General features: G+C 52.8%; 1 long non-coding RNA gene and 3 other non-coding genes across 5 annotated transcripts; 3 read left to right on the top strand and 1 right to left on the bottom strand.

The window, feature by feature from the left end:
* The first annotated feature begins 11,212 nt into the window (after positions 1-11,212).
* Positions 11,213-17,535, top strand: LOC124522229 (uncharacterized). 2 transcript variants are annotated; one of them, XR_006964716.1, is made up of 3 exons: positions 11,213-11,264; positions 13,165-13,287; positions 16,484-17,535. It is a non-coding gene; the product is annotated as an uncharacterized LOC124522229 (long non-coding RNA). The 2 variants fall into 2 exon arrangements; XR_006964717.1 differs by lacking the exon at positions 11,213-11,264 and adding an exon at positions 11,313-12,359.
* LOC124522268 (U2 spliceosomal RNA) lies at positions 11,469-11,659 on the top strand. The gene has a single exon (XR_006964730.1). It is a non-coding gene; the product is annotated as a U2 spliceosomal RNA (small nuclear RNA).
* On the top strand, positions 17,349-17,539 carry LOC124522258 (U2 spliceosomal RNA). The gene has a single exon (XR_006964723.1). It is a non-coding gene; the product is annotated as a U2 spliceosomal RNA (small nuclear RNA).
* Positions 17,540-18,663: 1,124 nt separating this feature from the next.
* LOC124522264 (U2 spliceosomal RNA) lies at positions 18,664-18,854 on the bottom strand. Its single transcript, XR_006964727.1, has one exon. It is a non-coding gene; the product is annotated as a U2 spliceosomal RNA (small nuclear RNA).
* Between the last annotated feature and the right edge of the window lie 5,029 nt (positions 18,855-23,883).

The following is a 23,883-nucleotide window of genomic DNA, read 5'->3' on the forward strand; positions in this document are numbered from 1 at the left end:
CCCTACAGTTGAACAGGCAACAGAAAACGGGCAAAGGATAGACAGTGGGCCGGCGGGTTGCGGGGGTGGGGGGTGGGGAGAAAAGCACAGTTACTTAGTTATAGGCTGACATCTGCCCCCCCACCCTGGGGCAACGTCACCCCTTCTGTGCCCCCGAGTCTCCGAGGGGCCAAGGGGCCTGGGCCACCCGCTCATCCCAGAGACCCCAGTATCGGATCTATCCCCTCTGTGGCATCACACCGACGGGACAGGATGAGCTGGGCGGCTGGCGCACCAGAGGCCATCAAGAGATACAGGCACTCCGGTGCCCCGCAGTCAGAGAGGGAGGGAACCCCTACAGTGAAAGACACAGGGCAGCACAGCGTTTAAGGACTCCCGTTGTGGGACATCCCCTCCAAAGTCCCGAAAAACTGCTTCCTCTTTATACACCCGCCGCCGCCGCCGCCTACTGAAAGAGAAGGAAACCCAGGGCCCGGTGGGCCTCTGCGGGTTCTGGAAGCAACCCATTCCACACGTAGACACCCTGCTTGGGCTCACGCATCGCGGGACGTCGGAGACCCTCACCTTGGGAGGCGGGTGCGGAGCAGAGAGAGAAGGGCTCTGAAGGCCTGCGAGGTGCAGAGGGGCAGCCCTGCTGTTGGGGCCACAGCATCCGGCGGACCCCACCGTGTTGGCGGCCGCGGGCGGGTCTGTGAAGGAAGTTTATGGCAAAACCACCACGGGGGCGAAGGGTCACATGGTGGGGGCCGGGGGAAGGGGGGGGGGTGGCTCCCCTCCCTTCGGGTTCTGGAGCCAGGCCTCCTCCAGGCAGGCCCCGAACGCCAGAGACCTCTCCGCCTTCTGAAAAGCAGCTCCTGGCATGCTGCTGGGCCTTTGTAGAGACGGATGCTTAGTAACCATGGGACCGTCAGAGACCAGGGCCCCGGACTGTCCATCAGTCCTAAGATGAACGTAGGGTATCAGGGTCGAGCCCGAGCAGGAATAAGAGCCACTGGACAGCCAACAGAGGAAATGGCCCCGCCGGCCCTTTCTTGGCCACCCCGGACCTGGCACGACGGCATGTGAACAGCGGGGGCTACAGTGGTGGCCGCGGAGGTCGCACACGGGGCCGGCACTGCTTCTCTCGGGGGCCCTCAGTGGGGGAGGGGGGGGGGTGGTACAGGGCTCCATGGGGTACTGGGGCCCGACCATATCTACTGGCCATTTCTACTGGGTTTTCACATGCGGGGCTCCTCTAGCCGGCTATCTTTGTTTCCAGAGGCCTCCCGTTGACTGGCCAAGCCTTTGTCAGGTTGCTCAGAGCTCTGAGGCCCTCCTTGCCCACACCTGCCTCCTCCCTCTATCTTACTAACCCTCCACCCCCCCCCCCCGCCCCCGCACCCCCAATCAACCTCCTGCACGCCTCACTCAGTCCCAGCAGCTTCTTTCCAGAGGACCCAGTGCCGCCTAGGACTCAGACTCTGGTAGTCCAACTTTTACAAAACATTGGTCAATGTGAATATGTAACGTTCATGTCTGTACAGTTTAAAAAAATGTTTTAATGTTTATTTATTTTTGAGAGAGACAGAGAGTGAGCGGGGGAGGGGCAGAGAGAGGGGGAGACACAGAATCCTTTTTTTTTTTTTTTAATTTTTTAATGTTTATTTTTTGAGAGAGAGAGAGAGAGAGAGAGAGAGAGAGAGAGAGAGAGTGAGCGGGGGAAGGGCTGAGAGAGAGAGAGAGAGGGAGACACAGAAACCGAAGCAGGCTCCAGGCTCTGAGCTCTGAGCTGTCAGCACAGAGCCTGATGCGGGGCTGGCACTCACAAGGTGTGAGATCATGACCTGAGCCGAAGTCGGAGGCTTAACCGACTGAGCCACCCAGGCGCCCCGGGGAGACACAGAATCTGAAGTAGGTTCCAGGCTCCGAGATGTCAGCGCAGAGCCTCAGGCGGGGTTCCAACTCAGGGACCTTGAGATCATGGGTTCATGACCAGAGCAGAAGTCGGATGGTTAACCGACTGAGCCACCCAGGCACCCCTCATGTCTGTACAATGTTTTTAAAAGGGGGCGCCTGGCGGGCTCGGTGTGTAGAGCATGCCGCTCGCAATCTCAGGGCCTCACGTTCAAGCCCCACGTGGGGCATGGAGTCTACTTTAAAAAAAAAACAACAACAACAATCCAGAAACAAAACAACAACAACAAAAACGGAAAGGGGAATAAATATTTGCCAGTCAAAACCACAGGCAGGGTTTTTTCTCCAAATTATATAGGAGATGCCAGAATGGGATCAGAAAAAAAAAAACAAAAAACAAAAAACAAAAAAGAGGGGCACCTGGGCACCTGGGCGGTTCAGTGGGTTAAGCACCAACTTCAGCTCAGGTCATGATCTCGAGGCTTGTTCCGAGTTCGCGTCCCGCACTGTGCTGACAGCTCGGCGCCTGGAGCCTGCTTCCAATGCCCTGTCTCCCTCTCTCTCTGCCCCTCCCCCGCTCGTGCTGTCTCTCTGTCTCTGTCTGGTCGGTCTCTCTCCAAAATTAAAAAAAAATAATAATAATAATCAACATTAAAGACAAAAAGGAGGGGCGCCTGGGTGGCGCAGTCGATTGAGCGTCCGACTTCGGTCAGGTCACGGTGTCGCGGTCCGTGAGTTCGAGCCCCGCGTCGGGCTCTGGGCTGATGGCTCAGAGCCTGGAGCCCGTTTCCGATTCTGTGTCTCCCTCTCTCTCTCTGCCCCTCCCCCGTTCATGCTCTGTCTCTCTCTGTCCCAAAAATAAATAAACGTTGAAAAAAAAAATTAAAAAAAAAAAAAGACAAAAAGGAAAAAGAAAAAACGACTTGATGAAACGTGGGCAAAGTCACGCACTTCGGGGGAAAGATGACAAATGTGGGTTTTCACATACAGAGGTGCAAAGATGAACAAAGAGGTACCGTAAAGAGAGAAATGCGCATCTAGAACGGTACTGAGAGAGAGTTTACAACCTGAGCGCTTGGTAAAAATCCGAGAGTCTGACGAGCTACTGGGTTTGCCAGGCTGCAGACACAGACGCTGCTTGAGAACTCTCAGGGTGCTCTTAGAGTCCCCATCCCCGTCCCTGACCCGTGGCTGGAGAGGCTTTCGGGGCGACGGCGCCAGGGACCAGGAGGGTGCAACAGCTGGGTGGAGGTACGTGGCTCTTGGGTGAGGCTGGTGCCAGCCGTAGCTTTTCAGGCGCCACCGCCCGTGTGTGTCGGTTTGTGCGGGCCACGGGGGGGGGCACGGCGGGGCAGGGGTACTGACCCCAGCTACCCGGTAGTCAGTTAACTCCCAAGAGGCTGATCAGTGCCCTCGGTTCCCCGGGAGACGGTCCTTTGCCAGGAATGGGAGTGTCTTGAGGGTCAAAACAGCTGGGAAACCATAAAGTGGCTAGTAACTGAAGAACGTGGAACCAAGCAGAGAGGTCTTGTGTTGGAGAGGCCCCAAGAGCCATCAGGACGACCGTTGGGCCACTGGCTGGGTGAGCTTGCTTGGTGGATAGATCACCTCGTTGAATCCATATCCATTCGCTCATCCATTCAACAAATATTTAGGTGCTGGGCACGGGGCTAAGTGCACGGGCCGCCAGAGAGGTGGAAAGAGGGGTCCAGGTGGGATCTTCCCAGTCGTCCGGAGCTGGGGTATCGAGGGGGCGGGGCAGGGTGTGGGAAGGGAGGCAGGGTACAGACCAGGACATACTCCCGTACCGTACCGTACGGTATCATAGTGGGGCTGATGGGAGTGGGGAGGGAAAAGTGCTCAAAACAGGCCCCGGCGTTAGGTTAGGTTCTATCAGGACGTGGTCTTCAGCGAGGAGACGAAGCTTCCAGAGAAGTGACTGGCAAAAACGCTGTTTGCTACTCAAGCAGCGGACTCCTGCCGGGCATTTCCACACAGGGCCTCAGAGGCTAACCAGTCACGAAGGTAACTTGCTTAGGGTCCCGCGCAACCCCGCGCTTCCGGGAGAACGCGTGACGGAGAGATCATCCCCGCCCCCACCCCCACGGGACAGAGGGTAAACTCAGGGCGGGAGACAGTCACAGAGCCAAGAGCTAAGGCGGGGTCGGGCAGGGCCGTGACCGCAGACCAGATGTCACCATCGTGTTACCGGCCTCTCTCGTGCCGGTCCGTGTGTGTGTGTGTGTGTGTGTGTGTGTGTGTGTGTGTACGCGCGCGCGCGCGCGCGTGCGTGCCCAGCAGTCCTTCCCTGCTCCAAGGTCCACGTCCAGAGGCAGGCGGTGTCTTGGGTCAGGGTGAGGCCCACAGGTCGGCTGCCTACAGTCTGCGTCCCACTGGACAAGTTTCTCAACCTCTCTGATGTCGGTTATCACAGCCGTGAAGTGACGGTGGTAACCACTTCAACTCGCTCCAGGGTCCTGAGGATCCAAACGGATGGGAAAGACCGCACGCAGGGCAGTGAGTCTGGCGCGCGGCAGTGCTGCGATCGATCGGGATGGTTTCCCCGCAGGGATGACGGAACCGAGGACTCAATCAGATCGAGGGGCGATCGTGCTGGTCTCACGGTCCTTACAGCTAGCTAACTGCAGACTTCGAGAAGAACTAACCCAGGAAAGAAACCGACGCCCGCCGGGGCGAGGGCGGGGACGGGGACGGGGGACGGGGGGCGGGGGGCGGGGGACAGGGGGCGAGGCGGGATGTCTCCGTCACCGGAGGCTGGCGAGGAGGTGAGTAGGACGGAGGCCGCTCACAGTCACGCTCGCAGGTTCCTGCCCCGGCCGCAGTTCGCTGCCCGCCCAAGGTCGGGGCCCCGCCTGGGGCCCCCGGGCGGACGCTCCCCTCCCCGACGCACAGCGTTCTACCCCGCGGCTTTCTCGGGAGCACGCGGACCGCTCCGGTCCCACGGCTCCCTCCCGCAGCCCGTCTCCCCTGCCCTGGGCCCGCGGCGGGAAGGGTTCCGGGGACCCGGCGGGCCGGGCCAGGGGCGGAGCGGGACCGTTGTGGCACGCCCCCACCCCCACCCCCACCCCCCGACCCCCGCCCGGGGCAGGGTGGGGCGGGACACGCAAATTAGCGAGTCCTCCGCTAGGGAAGGACGGGAGGGAGCGGAAAGGGACGCGAAAATTCACCAGGAATGCGGGGGGCAACCGCAACTGCACCGCGTGTGGCGCGTACCACGGGATAGTGAGCCAAGAATGTGGACTGAGCGTGACCTGGCTCACCGTGAGTGCAATATGGATGGCCGCAGGGCGGTAGCGGGGAGGAGGCAGCGGCCCGTAACGATTGTCGGCCTTTTCGCCAAGACCAAGCGTAGGAGCAGTCCTTTTCGTGCGCGGTGTCTGATACGTTCTCTAGTCGAGAACGGCATCCTAAAGGGGTTTGCTGGGGCTGGGTAAGTGGGGTCTAGGGGTTCGCTCCGTCCTGTTCACCTATCGGCCTGGCGTTGCAGTATTTCTAGAAACTGTGCGCGCTTCCCACCGCTCTCCGGGCGCGGGGAGGACTGTGGAGTTGCGAACTACAGGTGGAGTCTAGTGCTTGTTCTTCGTCGGCTCGTGCGTTGCGCTGCTTTCTTTCTTTCTTTTTCTTTTTCTTTTTTTTTCTTTTTTTTTTTTTTTTGCTGCTGTCTGTTCGTTTGTTCTTTTTTTTTTTTTCCTGTGCTGTTTCTTCTTCCCCGCCCCGCGTTTTGGTTCCTGAAGTTGTAGCCTTGCAGTTTCCCCGCTTGTGGGAACGGTCGGAGACCGTATGGTCTTATTATTCCTAGCCGGGGGGGGGGAAGAAGCCCGGAGGCTGGGCTCTAGTGCCCCTGGCACAGGCGCGTGCCGCCGCTCGGCGTCCGCCGCCTGGGGCCAGCCCCCCTCCACGCCTCCGGTCATCGGGCTCTGCGGCCGAGTCGCGTTCCCCTTTCGTGCCTCTGGCTTCTTCTCTGGGTCACACGCGCCGACCCCCTTTCCCCACCTCTTCGCCGCCCCCGGTCTCCTGAAACTTTCTTACTTCTCTGCTCAAGACCGTGCCTGTTTGCTGCCTCTGAAGCGCTTTTTTTCTTCGTATGCCCCGTCCCTGGGCGTGAGCCCAGGCCCACGGCCTGGTGACCCACACTTTTGGGGAGAAATACTTCACGCCCACGCCCATGTGGCTCGACTTCCAATGTAGGCGACTGAAACCCGGGGCCTTCAAGAAGCTCTCAACTCGCTCTGCCGGACCCCTTAGCCGTCCCAGAACAAATTACAGGCAAATGCGACCATACGTACAAATAAATGTCTTCCCTGGTACGGAAGGAAAATTCCTGCTTCCAGATCGATCTATGGGGAGCCGCTTATCCACCCTGGTTGGCACATCAGAATCTCCTGGGGTTTTCCTTTAAATCATACTCCTGTCCCACCACTGCCATACGGCAATCGGCAATCGAATTGGAGTCCCTGGGGCGGTGGCCCGAAGTTGGTGGTACCTCTACTAGCCCGCCAGGCGTTTCCGTTGCACCGTGTGCCTCCAGAAGCACTCCTTCGAGCATCTGGGAGGATGCCCCCGGTCAGCTTACTCTGAAACGGTGAATTCCCCAGGACAATGGAAGCGTTCCATGCACCCCTGCAAATCCAGGCACCAGTCGCTTTACGACAGTCCCAGACTGGCTTCGCCTTCAGCACACCATAGGCACTCAGCAAACAGTGTACCCAACGGGGAAATAACGGATCCCCTGGTCTTGGCACAGACAGACAGGAGGCCATCCAGTCTGGTGGGGAGGCCTTTGGACCCACATTGGAATATGTTGAGAGCAAGTGCCGGTCGGACGACGTCGTAGCTTCTTCGTTGTGCCTGCCACTCTGCGGAACCAGATGGACCGTCTCTTCACCGCCCCCCCCCCCCCCGCATTTCCTTTTAGATGTGGAGACTGATGACACTACCCACGAGGGTATGAAAAGGTTTACAGCTCACATAATGAAGCTTTCCAGGGAGAGCAGGGTGGCTCCCGGGCAGATTCAAAAATGGCTTGAGAGCAAAGGAAGGAGCCTGGGTTGGTGTGTTTAATTATGGTGGTGAATGGAGGGTCTGGGGTAAGGCTTTTTGTCAGATCGACCGGAGGGAGGGCAGGAAGAGAGGAGGGAGTGGTGAGACTTAAAAGCTGTCTGCAGTCAAAGATCCAAAGGAAGTCAGACTCTCTATTACCTGCTGCAAGCTGTTTTCCCCTCTGTGAAATGGGGGTGGGCAGCCGCCTTCTGCGGGCACGGTGCCCATGAAACGGTGCCTTCCACGGTGGATACTCAACAAACATCCCTTGGATCAGAGTCTGATGGCCGTCTTGATCTGATGTGATAAAGGAGGGTTCCAGCCTGAGCAAGGGCAGGGGCGGGGGTGGGAGGTGAGGGGTGGGTGGGGGGGGGTGGAGTGGGGGCAGGGCCAGGCCGGCCGGTGGGGACAAGGTGGAGGAAGAAAGGGAAAGGGGAGGGGTACGGGCAGGTTCCTGTGAGAAGCTGAACCTGCTGGCTGACTTTGAGATATGAATGAGTCTGTGAAGGATGGGGACATGGGGGTGGGGGCATGATGATAGGGGGGAGCCCACCAGAAGCAAGGGTCCCCAGTTTTGAGGCCCAGATCATAACTTCAAGGTGGCTGGGCAGGTCAGTGGGATACAAACCGGTCCCCTCATTCCCCAGTCGCTCCCCTGCCCCCGCTCTTGGTCAGACTGCAATGCCCGGGTTCCCCCCTCATGTGCCCTGAAATTCTGACTTGCATGGGCATTCTGACTTGTTCTTTAGGCCACCCCCACCCCCCCGCCAAGACGTCAGGCAGGCCTTCCTGATTCAGCTGGCTTTGTGTTCCATCCCACCTTCTCCTTTATTGAATATGTATCGCGTGCTTCCCATAGGGACGCAGGGCCAAACGGGAGAGGCCTCGGGCCTCAAGGGAGCCAGGTGGGGGCCACAACCATGTGTTCATCTCTGACAGTCCCCTCCGCATCGAACCTGGTGTTGTGGCCATTTGGGCAGGTGTCTTATCCTGGTCCTGGCCCGGATGCTCCCTGGTTGGGGCAGCGAGGAGGCAGGAACGGTGTCTGGTTTCTCTCTACTTCCCAGGACCAAGCACCGCCCCGGTGGGTCGTGGAGTTGAAGGTGATTAATGACTATTCCTTAAGTTGGAACCGCTGGTGATGGCAGGAGGCCCAGAGTGCTGGTGGTTTTGTCCTCCTGGGCAGATCCATTTCCCCAGGGTAAAAAGACAAGAGCTTTATCACTGGGCCTCCTGCTCTGTCCGAGGGTCCGTCCACTCTGTAGTGCCTGTCGCTTTCCGGACGGGGCATCCATTTTCTTGAGGAGGATTCTCCATACAAGTGACCACGCACCCCCTCACCCCCACCATGAATGCCTAGGGGGCAGGAATAGGATCACAGTCACGTCCCGGAGTTGGGCTCTGTCTGATGGGCGCCCAACCATCATCCACATGGAAAGGATGGGTCAATCCCGTGGACGCAAAGAATCAAACGTGGTTAGGTCAATGTGTTCCGCTACTTTATTTTTTAAGTAAGTTCTATGTCCCCTGCAGGGCTTGAACTCATGGCCTTGAGATCAAGAGTCTCATGCTCTACCGACTGAGCTGTCCAGGCACCCCTGTTCTGCTACTTTTTAAAGAAAAATCGAAGGCGGGGTGGGGTGGGGTGGGGTGGGGTGGGGTGGGGTTGGGGGGGGGGTGGTGCGGCCTGGCTGGCTCAGTCGGAAGAGCATGGAAGAGATTACTCAACGATAACGTCTTTAAAAAGGGGGGAGGGGGCACATGGGTGGCCCAGTTGGTTGAGAGGGGGACTTCGCAGCTCAGGTCATGATCTCATGGTTGGTGAGTTGGAGCCCCGCATCGGGCTCGCTGCTGTCAGCACAGAGCCTGCTTCGGAGCCTCTGCCCGCCCCCCCCCCCCCGCCCTTCCCCCGCTGGCGCTCTCTCTCAAAAATAAACATTTAGAAAAAGAAGAAGGAAAGAGAGAGAGAGAGGAAGAAAGATCCAGGAGTGTTACAAAAATGTACATGCGGTACAGTTTAGGATCCAAGGTGGCATCTCAAAGTTGTGAAGGAAAAATACATTCCTTTGCACTGTACTGCAGAGTAGATACCAAATGGCTCAAAGATTTAGCTGTGGAGAAAGAAGAAAAAGACCTAAGGGAAGATTTAGGAAATTATTTTGTAACCTCATCTGAAAAACATCTGAAAGCTATTTTTTTCATGATGAATAGGATGATAGAAAAAATAACTTTTTAAAGGTTGTTTGTTAATGTAATGGGTTTTTATTTTTTATTTTATTTTATTTATTAAAAAAATTTTTTTTTCAACGTTTATTTATTTATTTTTGGGACAGAGAGAGAGACAGAGCATGAACGGGGGAGGGGCAGAGAGAGAGGGAGACACAGAATCGGAAACAGGCTCCAGGCTCTGAGCCATCAGCCCAGAGCCCGATGCGGGGCTCGAACTCACGGACCGCGAGATCGTGACCTGGCTGAAGTCGGACGCTCAACCGACTGCGCCACCCAGGCGCCCCTGTAATGGGTTTTTAAATTAAGAAATAGTTTGTGGGGGCGCCTGGGTGGCTCAGTCCATTAGGCGGCCGACTTCGGCTCAGGTCATGATCTCGCGGTCCGTGAGTTCGAGCCCCGCGTCGGGCTCTGTGCTGACCTCTCAGAGCCTGGAGCCTGTTTCAGATTCTGTGTCTCCCTCTCTCTGACCCTCCCCCGTTCCATGCTCTGTCTCTCTCTGTCGAAAAATAAATAAACGTTAAAAAAAATAAAAAAAAAATAGTTTGTGATATTTGTTGTTTTTTGTTTGTTTGTTTGTTTGTTTGTTTGTTTGTTTTGAGAGCGAGAGAGACAGAGCGCGAGCAGTGGAGGGGGCAGATAGAGAGGGAGACACAGAATCCAAAGCAGACTCCAGGCTCTGCGCTGTCAGCACAGCGCCGGACGTGGGGCTGAAACCCACAAACCCTGACCTGAGATCCTGACCTGAGCCGAAGTCAGAGGCTCGAGGCTCAACTGACTGAGCCACCCAGGCGCCCCTATGTTTTAGATAATGTCTACGCCTAAACGTGGGGCTGGGACTCACGACCCCTCCAGGTCAAGAGTGGCAAGCCAGGCGCCTCTAAAATATAACTTTCAGTGGAACCTTAAGGAGATGAAATCCTCAAAAGACAGATAGCCAACAGAAGAAAATACTCACTGCTTGTATTACATACAAAGGGCCTTAAACTGTAAATTGCCGATACAAGCCCTTATGATAAAGCCCGACCAGTTAACCTAGCAAGTAAAAGGGCCGAAGTCCCTGAACAGAGAGAGTTCAGGGCTCTCAAACACAGGAGAGAACACTCAGCCTTATCTTCTTACCCGTGATTAGAGAAGTACAAGTCAAAACCATGCTGAGGTACCATTTTCACCTGTAAGATCGGCCCCTCCCCCTGCTCCCCTGCCCCCCGCTCCCCTGCCCCACCCCACTCCCCCGCCCCACCCCACTCCCCCAAGCAATCCCCACTTTGATGCCACGCGGAGTTGCTGGCGGGACTGGAGCAGCAGGCGCTGCCTGAGAACGTCCGCCGTGCTCCTGCAGTCACTGTCCCTGCTCCCCCGAAATTCAAGGCCCCCTTGCGGCAAGAGTGGCAGGACCGTGACCACACCGCACTCACGGCGAGGACACAAGGGCATACGACTGGCGTCCACCGAGCGCACTTTGCAGGCACTTGGGTCCGTGCGTGTGTATCTGAGCAAACTCCGCGGGAGTGAATCACGCCGAGGAGACGGAAACGCCGAGTTATTGATTCGCGACGGGAACTGTTCCATCCCAATGAAAGTAATCCAGGAGGACATCCCCTTCTCGCGAGCGAACCAGCCTGGGGCTGGGACTCGGGCGGAAGACGGCCCGAAGGACGCGGACGCGAGCCGGGGGTGGGGGTGGAGGGTGGGCGTGCTGCTGAAGAGCCGTCAGCATCGCGACGCGCGGGGCACTGGCTGGGAGTGTAGGAGGCAGGATGTCATTCACTGAACGGTGGTTGAGTGTGCGGGGCGGGGCGGGCAGAGCAGCGGCCAAAAGCAAGGTCTTGCCTTCACGGGCTCCCGGAAGCCCCGGGATCTGCAGCCGTGTTGGCTGTCCCTTCGCAGTCCCCGCCAGCCGCCCCTCCTCCCGGGTCTTTGCGCGAGGTGTGTGCACGCCGGGAGGTGGGCCCCCACTTGGGTTTGGGCTGGCGGCGCGCAGAGGCGGTCGGGAGGGTGGAGTCGGGCCGCGGCGGCCGCGCCTCCTCAGGGAACAAAAGGCGGGGCATCATGCAGATTAGAAATGGCTGTGCGGCGGCGCGGTAAGGACGGGCCAACCAGGGATACGGGATTTCCCCTTCAGAATGTGGAGAACGCAAAAGTGTGCACCAAAGTATTCTAGTGATTATCGATGGTCCTGTCGATGTCGCAAAGGATATCAGAAAAGGAGTGAGCGTTAGGGTTCTCACCATGAGTTGAATATGGATGATGGGAGAACGGTACTGGAGAGGGAGGGGCAGGCCGGCATCGCTTCTCGGCCTTTTGGCTAAGATCAAGTGTAGTATCTGTTCTTATCAGTTTAATATCTGATACGTCCTCTATCCGAGGACAATATATTAAATGGATTTTTGGAGCCGGGAGATGGAATAGGGGCTTGCTCCGTCCACTCCGCGCATCGACCCGGTATTGCAGTACTTCCGGGAACGGTGCACCTCCCTTCCTTTAAGTGGTGTTTCTAAAAGCAGATATGGTGCTTGGTTTGCGGAGCCGTGTTTCTTTTTTACTTTTCTTCTCTCCGGGCGGGTACGGATGTGTTCTGTTCGTCCGTCGCGCCTTTTTTTCTTTCCTTTTCTTTTTTTCTCCTAGTCGCGGTCTTGTTTTGGCGACAGGCTTGGTGAGCTGGGGCCGGAATGCCTGTGAGGGTCATCGTTTCCGCCTGGCTAAGTTCAGCGCGCTGGGCTTTTCCTGCTCTCCCTTTTTCATGTTCCTCCTCTCAGGCGCTTCTTTCCCGCCCCCCCCCCTCCGCTGGTCTTTTTTCGTTCCATTCCCCCCGCTTCCCTTTTCCGGTTTCGCCCCCGGGTGCAGCCTTTTTTTCTTCACCCGCTTTCCGCTGCCGTTTTCCGATTTCTTCTACCTTTCTCCGGAAGTTTGCACTCGTGCGTAGTCTGGTTCCCGGTGGTGGCCAGCTCTTCTAAACCTTCCATTTCTCGTTCCCGGGAGTCTTGCTCCACTTTACCTCTCAAAGAGCTTTGTCCTCCTCCCCGCGCCCGGCCGTTTACGTTGTACACGCCCGCCCCCCCCCTCCCCCCCGCCGCCTTGCCAGTCCTTGTGCTTTCTGTCCAGCTAGCTGCAGGTCATTTCGCTTTTGAAGGTTTAGCTCCTGGCTGTCTCTCTCTGAGACACTTCTGTCATTCCTGGTGAGTTTCAACAGTCACACGGGCGATTCCTTTCGAACACCCCGCCTGGCCTCTCAGTTTCTCCACCGCGGCTAAATCTATCCCCCCTCGTCGGCCCGCTAGATTTTGTCATTCCCAATTGCTCTAACCGTGTCCCCATCCAGCATCACATTCTCCCATCGCCTTCTACCCTTCCTCTGCCCTTTGACACCTGACACTTCTCTGTTCCTTCACACCTACACCCCACCCCTACCCCGGATCCCTCAATGTCCTTGCCTCCCTATTGACCTGGATTCATTTCCTTGCACATACCCTCAGGTCCTTGACACGTTCTTGGTGCCACCTGTGCCACTGACTGTAGCCGGCGAAAACCATAGCACCGGGCCGATCTGGCTCATCTAAACTCTCAGTGTGCCGGGGAGAAAACTAGATAGACCTCAACACGTTTGTTACCCAGGCTCCAAGAGGCCCTTTCAGGAGAAGGAAAAATCAAAGCATTGGGGGAGGGGGCACCTGGGTGGCTCAGTCGGTTAAGCGTCTGACTTCGGCTCAGGTCATGATCTCTTGGTTTGTGAGTTCGAGCCCCGCGTCGGGCTCTGTGCTGACAGCTCAGAGCTGGAGCCCGCTTCAGATTCTCTGTCTCTTTCTCTCTCTCTCTCTCTCTCTCTCTCTCTCTGCCCTTCCCCCACTTGTGCCCTGTCTCTATCAGAAGTAAATAAATGTAAAAATTTTTTAAAAAGCACTGTGGGAAACTGCTTTATTTAAAATTGACACGAGTTTAATTAAACACAACAAAACTCACATTCTTATACTTCATACTTTCCAGGTTTTGAAGGTCTAAATATCCGAATCCGGCGACATCCTCCAAATGCAACGGACTGCTCATTGGCTGTCCCTACCCAGCCTGTGAAATATTGCTTCTCCAGTATTTCCAATACATCTCCAACAGGTTCGGCCTTATCACTACTTCTGGTTCTTCTTGTGTTATGCCCAGAATTCGTGATCCCCAAGGACCGCCAGGGAGCCGAGTCCGATGTAAAAGCAAAAGAGCCTTTATTCGAGCTAGCTCGAGCTCAATCCCCTACCTGCACCGACGCAGCGGTGAGATACCAGGGAGAGAGAGCGAGTTTCAAAAGGACAAAGGTTTTATTGGGGCCTAGGGGCAGTTGGTGAGGTAATGGCTATGGCCTCAGCCGATTGGCTGGGGAAGGGTCCGAGTCCTGTTAGGCAGGTGAGGGGGGGGTTACTCAAGGGGAGGAGGTGTGGTCAAGGTGAAGGACACAGAACAAGATGGAGTTGGCCGGCGTAGGCCCGCCCTTTCACTTGCACCGTCAAAACACAACAGTCGAAGGTTTTTTTCATTTTTATTTTTTATGTTTTTAACCCTCGGTGGCTTGCAATTCTGTTGACCTGCAAAGTCTGGTGTTTGAGAAAACTCATCTAAGATATTGTCATTTGAAGACGTGCGGTCGGAGATTTCACTCATGTTGATCCCTTTCACCCTCCTCATTAGAGACCAGTCCTTTGCTTTCATCTTCTGGTTCGTCTAGTCAGAGTCTAATCATTCATCTAATCGTGTCAGAGTTCTCTTCTTTGCCCATATTATGGGTGGAAAGGTGAAAATTTCCAAATTCTCGATGACATTCAACAAAAGCAAAATTCAGACTGCCAGGATAGTGTCTCCCATCTGCTTGTGTACCCTCTGGAAAGATGATTCGTTACTTTGTTTTTAATTGCAACAAGGCAGGGAGAAAACCGAGGGATGGTGGGTGCCACTCTGGTGAGGTGTTTCACTGCCGCCTCACCGCTCTGAGGGATTCCATTTCCTTAGCCTTGTAGATTTCTCCGTCCTAGTTGGGGATCGAGGAATAACTTCAGGCAAAAATACCCCCAGGATGATGAAATAGCACATTGTTTCGTTGTTTTGAGATTACAGGGAGAATAAGATTGCTAAGACCCCGCGATGTGTCTTCGGTTTGGAGACAGAGAGAAAAGCAGCCGCAGAAGCTGGCCTGACACTCACAGCTAGGCTGTGGGGGTCTCCCGTGGAACGTAAACAGTTTCACACAACAGTGGCGGCAATCTGAAAAATAAAACAGCCGTTATTTTACCAGCAAAAAAGCCCTATTTTACTAGCTATTCGGGAATAGCAGAGGAATTGCGATTACGGACCTGCAGGCTATGGTGAACTGCAGACAAGTCCGAAGAGGCAAAAGGAAGGTCAGCCTTTGTTTACGTTTTAGGAGGAAGCTGGGGAGGCTTGTTTTGAGCAACAGTTCCCTGGAGAAGAACAGGAGTTTGAGGTCCTGGCGGCTTCTCATTAGCTGCAAGCGGGGGTTAGTGCCTTGTTGGCTGGGGTGCAACAAGGGCTCTTCCTTCTTTTTCTTAAAGGCAGGAGATAAGCTTCCTATGTGAAAAGGGTCTCCCTTGTCAGAATAAATTTTTGTCTTCCTTCTTCCCGCTAAGGTTAGGCAGGCTGCAAGGAGTGGTACATGCTTGAGAGCTCCCCTTTCCAGTGCTTCCCGACTCCATTTTAACTGAGCTCTCCTGTATTTATTTTCTTTCTGTCTTTTTTTTTTTTTTAACGTTTATTTATTTATTTTTGAGATAGAGACAGACCATGAATGGGGGAGGGTCAGAAAGAGAGGGAGACACACAATCTGAAACAGGCCCCAGGCTCTGAGCTGTCAGCACAGAGCCTGACGCGGGGCTGGAACTCACAGAACGTGAGATCATGACCTGAGCCGAAGTCGGACGCCCAACCGACTGAGCCACCCAGGCGCCCCTCCTTTATTTATTTTCAACATCAACAGATTAAGGTCACTCTGTGACCCGTGATGAATCAAGACAGAAACAAGGCCACTCCGTAGTCGCCTCCGAACTGAGACAAGAAAAAAGAAGAATATCGTCCAAACAACAAAACTGACCAAACACCCCCTATCCTAGCTAATATGAGTAACTGCTGCTACTTTCCCAGTCGCAGTTTTGGCCTCGCTCTATTCTTCCTTTCTTCTAGGTAAGATGTATTCAGCTACCCAATCACTGAGTTACCCCCACTGCCTGAGGTCATCTGTAGGAGAGTGTGTGCGCGCGCGCGCGTGTGTGTGTGTGTGTGTGTGTTGTCTGGAGGGGGCGAATCTTTGTCCCTCTCCCCTTCAAGGTTCTTGGGGGTGGTGGGAAGGGGAGGATGGCTGGGGCTTTGTAGCAAAAGACGCATTAAAAAGAGAAAAAGAAACAGAAGTGTATTAGTGTACGTATCTCATATATATACACAGGAGAAAGTCAAGGATGAATAACCCAATGGGGTGGCTGGAACTTGGGCTTACATAGCCGCTTAAAACAAAACAAACAGGGGCGCCTGCGTGACTCAGTCGGTTGTCTGACCCATGATTTCTGCTCAGGTCATGGTCTCATGGTTCATGAGATCGAGCCTGGAGTCGGGCTCTGCACTGGCCGACAGCACAGAGCCTCCTGGGGATTTTCTCTCTCTCTCTCTCTCTCTCTCTGTCTCTCTCTCCCCCTCCTTCGCCCCGCCTCCTGCGTGTGTGTGCTCTCTCTCTCCGTGTCTCTCTCTCTCTCTCTCTCTCTGAAAATAAAATATACAAATAAAGAATCTTTGAAAACAAAACAAACAGAAACAAAAAAATAATAAATTTTCAGAAAAGTGACAAAAAGTAAAAGGGCTTTGAGTTTCTAGGCTGGCCAACTGTGGGATGGTAACTATATGGGGAAATAGTGGAAGATAAGGGCTGGGCAGTAAAATTTGTTAGGTAGAGTCTCTGGTGCCAGTCTCTGGGCTGATAAGGATCCAGGGTTGTCCGTAATTAACTCCTGTATACCTTTATGTCCTGATTTTAGGCAAATCGGGGGAGGGAAGAGTTTTTTCCTCCTGTTTGAGCTCAAAATAATCCTTACGCCAAAGTGGCATATTGGCATATTGGCGGGCGGCGGGGGAGGGGGGCAATTCCGCCACCCTTCGCATCCCATTCAAAGGAAGGCCTCGCTCACTTAAACCTTCCCCAAGCCCCCTAATGCAAGCCTACATCCTGTATATAATGAGCCATTGCTGACACCCTCTCACTGAGGCGCCCCGCCGGTTCCTTCTCACTTTGCAGCAAGCGGTAACCCAACCCTTTTCATTACAGGTGTGCTCCTGGTGGTCTTTGGCTGGATGGCGTTGACAAGTTATTAAGAGGGTCCACCGATGGACCCATATGGGAACTGCGACATGGAATGCGTTTTATTCTAACAAGCAAAGTTCCCCCCCCCCCCGTTGGAAGACCTATAAACGAGAATACAAGTCATGAAATACCACTATTTACAAATAGAACTGCTCAAAAGAGAAACTAGAAAAAAAAAGAGAAAAGGTTGTTGATCTCATAACTCCCAGAGCAAGACAGCTTAGTAAAAGGGTAGAGGGATGGATATATATGTATCTGCATCTGTGTCGGTGTATGTACAGTACACAACAGATCCATGATGTTATGTGGTGGGTGCTCACGGTAGAAATCTTTCAACGTTGCTGTACGTGCGAAAAGAAATTTAAGAAGAAAAAAATGCTGCCAAGAAAAACCTCACAGAGCTATTTGTCTCGTTCTGGGCTTTCTCCAAGGAAATGAGACTTGAGGCAGCTTTCCCGCTACAGGCGCGTTTCCCTTTCAAGGCGAGAGAGAGAGAGAGAGAGAGAGAGAGAGAGAGAGAGAGCGCGCGAGCGCGAGCGCGAGCCGGCGCTGACGGCAGGAAACCAGGAAACGGCGCGTGTGTGGGCGGGACATGCAAATTAAAGTGGCTGTTTCTCTCGCGAGCTATGGGAGCAAAACAATAAAAAGCGTGAAAGCCCCGAACAAGTTAAGCGATCTGATAAACTGAGTATGTCTTAGGAGTTGTGACGATGACACACTGTCCAGTCTAAGGAAAGAGGGTGAGCCTTCGTTTGAGGGTGACTTTTCTCACCGTGATCCAAAGGAGGAGTGAGAGGGAGGGTGCCGATGCGCTGGGGGAGACGTGGTTATCGCTTCTCGGCCTTTTGGCTAAGATCAAGTGTAGTATCTGTTCTTATCAGTTTAATATCTGATACGTCCTCTATCCGAGGACAATATATTAAATGGATTTTTGGAGCCGGGAGATGGAATAGGAGCTTGCTCCGTCCACTCCGCGCATCGACCTGGTATTGCAGTACTTCCAGGAACGGTGCACCTCCCCTTGGGAGGAAACACTCGAGTGTCTCAAAAGTCAGTTTCTGCGGTCTTTTTACTGTTCTGGGTGTAGCTACCTGCTTCTATCCGCTACTTTCACTTTTCTTCGCAGTAGTTTGTTATCGTGCGGTGTAGCGTGTCGAGGTTCTTAAAGGTGGTTTTGTTGAGGGGAGAGCAGAGGTGTCCTAGTAAGATCTTACTCCCCTTCTATACTCTACATGCCATTCACCATTAATCTTTTTTTTTTTCTTTTGTGCTGCTTGAAATGGGTAGTTAACTCCGATTTGCGTCTCTTTGCAGTGGATACAGGTGTACGAAATGGTGCGGGCGGCATCTCTGGTTCGTTTTTTTAATCCCAATTGGCCTTGTTGCTATCATTTCTGACTCACACAACATCTACCTTCTGTCACTTTCTGTCACTTTCCTGTTCCTATTCTTTCAGAGGAAGACTTCCTCCCAAGAGGTTCTGCTCTTTCGGACTTTCTTGACCTTGCAATTCTTGCTGAGGTTTCCTTATGGTCCTCTCGGGTGGAACCTTCAAATTTCCTTTGGCATATAGGGAGGGGCTTTGAGGGGAATTTAACAATGTAGAGGGACCCCCTCGGTTAAAGTGCATCTAACTTTTGGCTCAGGGAATTCGGCTTGGGAGTCAATTCTCTCCACCCACGCCTCAACGAATTGTGAGCGCACCCACCATTAGAAGATAGACATGAGAGAGAAGGAGGAAATCTCAATGTTTAGAGCAACTTGTAGAAATTCATTGCAATTCTCATAAAATTCCTCCACTTTATGAATAAGAGAAGTTCACTTGAGTCAAAACACCACAAAAGTTGGAAGGTCAGCCAGCTTAAGCACACAAGTCCTCAAGGTGGCATAATGCTTAGGTAAAGCTCAGAAACAAAGTAATATAAAGAAAAAAAGGCGGTTGAAGATAGAAGAGGAACTTACTAGGACACCTCTGCTCTCCCCTCAACAAAACCACCTTTAAGAACCTCGACACGCTACACCGCACGATAACAAACTACTGCGAAGAAAAGTGAAAGTAGCGGATAGAAGCAGGTAGCTACACCCAGAACAGTAAAAAGACCGCAGAAACTGACTTTTGAGACACTCGAGTGTTTCCTCCCAAGGGGAGGTGCACCGTTCCTGGAAGTACTGCAATACCAGGTCGATGCGCGGAGTGGACGGAGCAAGCTCCTATTCCATCTCCCGGCTCCAAAAATCCATTTAATATATTGTCCTCGGATAGAGGACGTATCAGATATTAAACTGATAAGAACAGATACTACACTTGATCTTAGCCAAAAGGCCGAGAAGCGATAACCACGTCTCCCCCAGCGCATCGGCACCCTCCCTCTCACTCCTCCTTTGGATCACGGTGAGAAAAGTCACCCTCAAACGAAGGCTCACCCTCTTTCCTTAGACTGGACAGGTGTGTCATCGTCACAACTCCTAAGACATACTCAGTTTATCAGATCGCTTAACTTGTTCGGGGGCTTTCACGCTTTTTATTGTTTTGCTCCCATAGCTCGCGAGAGAAACAGCCACTTTAATTTGCATGTCCCGCCCACACACGCGCCGTTTCCTGGTTTCCTGCCGTCAGCGCCGGCTCGCGCTCGCGCTCGCGCGCTCTCTCTCTCTCTCTCTCTCTCTCTCTCTCTCTCTCTCTCGCCTTGAAAGGGAAACGCGCCTGTAGCGGGAAAGCTGCCTCAAGTCTCATTTCCTTGGAGAAAGCCCAGAACGAGACAAATAGCTCTGTGAGGTTTTTCTTGGCAGCATTTTTTTCTTCTTAAATTTCTTTTCGCACGTACAGCAACGTTGAAAGATTTCTACCGTGAGCACCCACCACATAACATCATGGATCTGTTGTGTACTGTACATACACCGACACAGATGCAGATACATATATATCCATCCCTCTACCCTTTTACTATGCTGTCTTGCTCTGGGAGTTATGAGATCAACAACCTTTTCTCTTTTTTTTTCTAGTTTCTCTTTTTGAGCAGTTCTATTTGTAAATAGTGGTATTTCATGACTTGTATTCTCGTTTATAGGTCTTCCAACGGGGGGGGGGGGAACTTTGCTTGTTAGAATAAAACGCATTCCATGTCGCAGTTCCCATATGGGTCCATCGGTGGACCCTCTTAATAACTTGTCAACGCCATCCAGCCAAAGACCACCAGGAGCACACCTGTAATGAAAAGGGTTGGGTTACCGCTTGCTGCAAAGTGAGAAGGAACCGGCGGGGCGCCTCAGTGAGAGGGTGTCAGCAATGGCTCATTATATACAGGATGTAGGCTTGCATTAGGGGGCTTGGGGAAGGTTTAAGGTGAGCGAGGCCTTCCTTTGAATGGGATGCGAAGGGTGGCGGAATTGCCCCCCTCCCCCGCCGCCCGCCAATATGCCAATATGCCACTTTGGCGTAAGGATTATTTTGAGCTCAAACAGGAGGAAAAAACTCTTCCCTCCCCCGATTTGCCTAAAATCAGGACATAAAGGTATACAGGAGTTAATTACGGACAACCCTGGATCCTTATCAGCCCAGAGACTGGCACCAGAGACTCTACCTAACAAATTTTACTGCCCAGCCCTTATCTTCCACTATTTCCCCATATAGTTACCATCCCACAGTTGGCCAGCCTAGAAACTCAAAGCCTTTTACTTTTTGTCACTTTTCTGAAAATTTATTATTTTTTTGTTTCTGTTTGTTTTGTTTTCAAAGATTCTTTATTTGTATATTTTATTTTCAGAGAGAGAGAGAGAGAGAGAGACACGGAGAGAGAGAGCACACACACGCAGGAGGCGGGGCGAAGGAGGGGGAGAGAGAGACAGAGAGAGAGAGAGAGAGAGAGAGAAAATCCCCAGGAGGCTCTGTGCTGTCGGCCAGTGCAGAGCCGACTCCAGGCTCGATCTCATGAACCATGAGACCATGACCTGAGCAGAATCATGGGTCAGACAACCGACTGAGTCACGCAGGCGCCCCTGTTTGTTTTGTTTTAAGCGGCTATGTAAGCCCAAGTTCCAGCCACCCCATTGGGTTATTCCATCCTTGACTTTCTCCTGTGTATATATATGAGATACGTACACTAATACACTTCTGTTTCTTTTTCTCTTTTTAATGCGTCTTTTGCTACAAAGCCCCAGCCATCCTCCCCTTCCCACCACCCCAAGAACCTTGAAGGGGAGAGGGACAAAGATTCGCCCCCTCCAGACAACACACACACACACCACACACACGCCGCGCGCGCACACACTCTCCTACAGATGACCTCAGGCAGTGGGGGTAACTCAGTGATTGGGTAGCTGAATACATCTTTACCTAGAAGAAAGGAAGAATAGAGCGAGGCCAAAACTGCGACTGGGAAAGTAGCAGCAGTTACTCATATTAGCTAGGATAGGGGGTGTTTGGTCAGTTTTGTTGTTTGGACGATATTCTTCTTTTTTCTTGTCTCAGTTCGGAGGCGACTACGGAGTGGCCTTGTTTCTGTCTTGATTCATCACGGGTCACAGAGTGACCTTAATCTGTTGATGTTGAAAATAAATAAAGGAGGGGCGCCTGGGTGGCTCAGTCGGTTGGGCGTCCCGACTTCGGCTCAGGTCATGATCTCACGTTCTGTGAGTTCCAGCCCCGCGTCAGGCTCTGTGCTGACAGCTCAGAGCCTGGGGCCTGTTTCAGATTGTGTGTCTCCCTCTCTTTCTGACCCTCCCCATTCATGGTCTGTCTCTATCTCAAAATAAATAAATAAACGTTAAAAAAAAAAAAAGACAGAAAGAAAATAAATACAGGAGAGCTCAGTTAAAATGGAGTCGGGAAGCACTGGAAAGGGGAGCTCTCAAGCATGTACCACTCCTTGCAGCCTGCCTAACCTTAGCGGGAAGAAGGAAGACAAAATTTATTCTGACAAGGGAGACCCTTTTCACATAGGAAGCTTATCTCCTGCCTTTAAGAAAAGAAGGAAGAGCCCTTGTTGCACCCCAGCCAACAAGGCACTAACCCCCGCTTGCAGCTAATGAGAAGCCGCCAGGACCTCAAACTCCTGTTCTTCTCCAGGGAACTGTTGCTCAAAACAAGCCTCCCCAGCTTCCTCCTAAAACGTAAACAAAGGCTGACCTTCCTTTTGCCTCTTCGGACTTGTCTGCAGTTCACCATAGCCTGCAGGTCCGTAATCGCAATTCCTCTGCTATTCCGAATAGCTAGTAAAATAGGGCTTTTTTGCTGGTAAAATAACGGCTGTTTTATTTTCAGATTGCCGCCACTGTTGTGTGAAACTGTTTACGTTCCACGGGAGACCCCCACAGCCTAGCTGTGAGTGTCAGGCCAGCTTCTGCGGCTGCTTTTCTCTCTGTCTCCAAACCGAAGACACATCGCGGGGTCTTAGCAATCTTATTCTCCCTGTAATCTCAAAACAACGAAACAATGTGCTATTTCATCATCCTGGGGTATTTTTGCCTGAAGTTATTCCTCGATCCCCAACTAGGACGGAGAAATCTACAAGGCTAAGTAAATGGAATCCCTCAGAGCGGTGAGGCGGCAGTGAAACACCTCACCAGAGTGGCACCCACCATCCCTCGGTTTTCTCCCTGCCTTGTTGCAATTAAAACAAAAGTAACGAATCATCTTTCCAGAGGGTACACAAGCAGATGGGAGACACTATCCTGGCAGTCTGAATTTTGCTTTTGTTGAATGTCATCGAGAATTTGGAAATTTTCACCTTTCCACCCATAATATGGCAAAGAAGAGAACTCTGACACGATTAGATGAATGATTAGACTCTGACTAGACGAACCAGAAGATGAAAGCAAAGGACTGGTCTCTAATGAGGAGGGTGAAAGGGATCAACATGAGTGAAATCTCCGACCGCCACGTCTTCAAATGACAATATCTTAGATGAGTTTTCTCAAACACCAGACTTTGCAGGTCAACAGAATTGCAAGCCACCGAGGGTTAAAACATAAAAAATAAAAATGAAAAAAACCTTCGACTGTTGTGTTTTGACGGTGCAAGTGAAAGGGCGGGCCTACGCCGGCCAACTCCATCTTGTTCTGTGTCCTTCACCTTGACCACACCTCCTCCCCTTGAGTAACCCCCCCTCACCTGCTAACAGACTCGGACCCTTCCCCAGCCAATCGGCTGAGGCCATAGCCATTACCTCACCAACTGCCCCTAGGCCCCAATAAAACCTTTGTCCTTTTGAAACTCGCTCTCTCTCCCTGGTATCTCACCGCTGCGTCGGTGCAGGTAGGGGATTGAGCTCGAGCTAGCTCGAATAAAGGCTCTTTTGCTTTTACATCGGACTCGGCTCCCTGGCGGTCCTTGGGGATCACGAATTCTGGCATAACACAAGAAGAACCAGAAGTAGTGATAAGGCCGAACCTGTTGGAGATGTATTGGAAATACTGGAGAAGCAATATTTCACAGGCTGGGTAGGGACAGCCAATGAGCAGTCCGTTGCATTTGGAGGATGTCGCCGGATTCGGATATTTAGACCTTCAAAACCTGGAAAGTATGAAGTATAAGAATGTGAGTTTTGTTGTGTTTAATTAAACTCGTGTCAATTTAAATAAAGCAGTTTCCCACAGTGCTTTTTAAAAAATTTTTACATTTATTTACTTCTGATAGAGACAGGGCACAAGTGGGGGAAGGGCAGAGAGAGAGAGAGAGAGAGAGAGAGAGAGAAAGAGACAGAGAATCTGAAGCGGGCTCCAGCTCTGAGCTGTCAGCACAGAGCCCGACGCGGGGCCTCGAACTCACAAACCAAGAGATCATGACCTGAGCCGAAGTCAGACGCTTAACCGACTGAGCCACCCAGGTGCCCCCTCCCCCAATGCTTTGATTTTTCCTTCTCCTGAAAGGGCCTCTTGGAGCCTGGGTAACAAACGTGTTGAGTCTATCTAGTTTTCTCCCCGGCACACTGAGAGTTTAGATGAGCCAGATCGGCCCGGTGCTATGGTTTTCCGCCGGCTACAGTCAGTGGCACAGGTGGCACCAAGAACGTGTCAAGGACCTGAGGGTATGTGCAAAGGAAATGAATCCAGGTCAATAGGGAGGCAAGGACATTGAGGGATCCCGGGGTAGGGGTGGGGTGTAGGTGTGAAGGAACAGAGAAGTGTCAGGTGTCAAAGGGCAGAGGAAGGGTAGAAGGCGATGGGAGAATGTGATGCTGGATGGGGACCACGGTTAGAGCAATTGGGAATGACAAAATCTAGCGGGCCGACGAGGGGGGATAGATTTAGCCGCGGTGGAGAAACTGAGAGGCCAGGCGGGGTGTTCGAAAGGAATCGCCCGTGTGACTGTTGAAACTCACCAGGAATTGACAGAAGTGTCTCAGAGAGAGACAGCCTGAGCTAAA

Source organism: Lynx rufus, unplaced genomic scaffold (genome assembly GCF_022079265.1).
Source record: "Lynx rufus isolate CCGP_SWC_20201006 ecotype Redwood Valley unplaced genomic scaffold, mLynRuf1.p SCAF_34, whole genome shotgun sequence".
Lineage (NCBI taxonomy): Eukaryota > Metazoa > Chordata > Mammalia > Carnivora > Felidae > Lynx > Lynx rufus.